This window comes from Octopus bimaculoides, chromosome 5 (genome assembly GCF_001194135.2).
Source record: "Octopus bimaculoides isolate UCB-OBI-ISO-001 chromosome 5, ASM119413v2, whole genome shotgun sequence".
Classification (NCBI taxonomy): Eukaryota; Metazoa; Mollusca; class Cephalopoda; order Octopoda; family Octopodidae; genus Octopus; species Octopus bimaculoides.
The window spans coordinates 93,785,383-93,785,849 of NC_068985.1; positions in this window are offsets into that span (position 1 = coordinate 93,785,383).

The window sequence follows — 467 nt, forward strand, 5'->3', positions numbered from 1 at the left end:
TTTTTTTTTTTTTTTTTTTTTTTTTTTTTTTTACATATTTAGTCTGAGATGGTGTTTATTTGAAACGAATGGTATGGTCGATTCAGTTGCAATAACATGAGAGTCAACGAATTCGAGAAAAGCATGTTACACAAAATATTCAGCATAATATTTATTTCTTTATTGCCTACAAGGAGCTAAACATAGAGGGGACAAACAAGGACAGACAAAGGAATTAATTCGATTGCATCGACCCCAGTGCGTAACTGGTATTTATTAATCGACTCCGAATGGATGAAAAGAAAAAGTGGACCCCTGCGGAATTTGAACTCAGAACGTAACAGCAGACGAAATACCTCAAAGCATTTCGCCCGGCGTGATAACGATTCTGCCAGCTCGCCGCCCTAATATTACAGCCTAATATTACAGGAGTTCAAACACAGAAGGAGAGACATGAAGTTAACAGAGAAATACACTGGGTGGGTTGA